Source organism: Charadrius vociferus, unplaced genomic scaffold, assembly GCF_000708025.1.
Source record: "Charadrius vociferus isolate BGI_N301 unplaced genomic scaffold, ASM70802v2 scaffold183, whole genome shotgun sequence".
In the NCBI taxonomy this organism is placed as follows: domain Eukaryota; kingdom Metazoa; phylum Chordata; class Aves; order Charadriiformes; family Charadriidae; genus Charadrius; species Charadrius vociferus.
Genome location: NW_009648250.1, coordinates 5,805,862 through 5,806,369, shown reverse-complemented (window position 1 = coordinate 5,806,369; position 508 = coordinate 5,805,862).

Genomic DNA, 508 nt, shown 5'->3' with positions numbered 1-508 from the left:
GCTGCGGGAAGCTGCGGGGAGGGAGCCAGCGATTGTCCCGAGGGAGCGTTGTCCCCCTCGGGGCGCACCGCCGCTGAGTGCCCACACCGGGAGAGCGGGGAACGGGAAGCGCATCTCCCGACGGCAGGTATTATTCATCCCAAAAGAGAGCCCTGGCTACTGTTTGACTTACAAGCATGACTAAAAGGCAAATACCCAAGGAATTCCACTTTCCCCCTCGGGGTCCCTCTTAAAAGGCACGGGCATGACAAAGGACCTGCTAGGTTAGGAAACAGAAGTCCCCTTTGCTTGTAAACCGACACCAAATTACAAAGTACGGTTCTGCGGGCCGCTGGAGTAAATTACAAAACAGTTCGCCTCCTGTTTACTTTCTCCACAGGGAGCTGTGAAACCCAGCTACGATTGTCGAGCGTGTTTGTGTAACTTTCTTCTTCTCCTCTTGTTTGCGCTGGGCTTCGCGGCGCGTTTGCGCTCCCTTCCAGCCCCTCTCTCCCCTTCCCCGACGGGC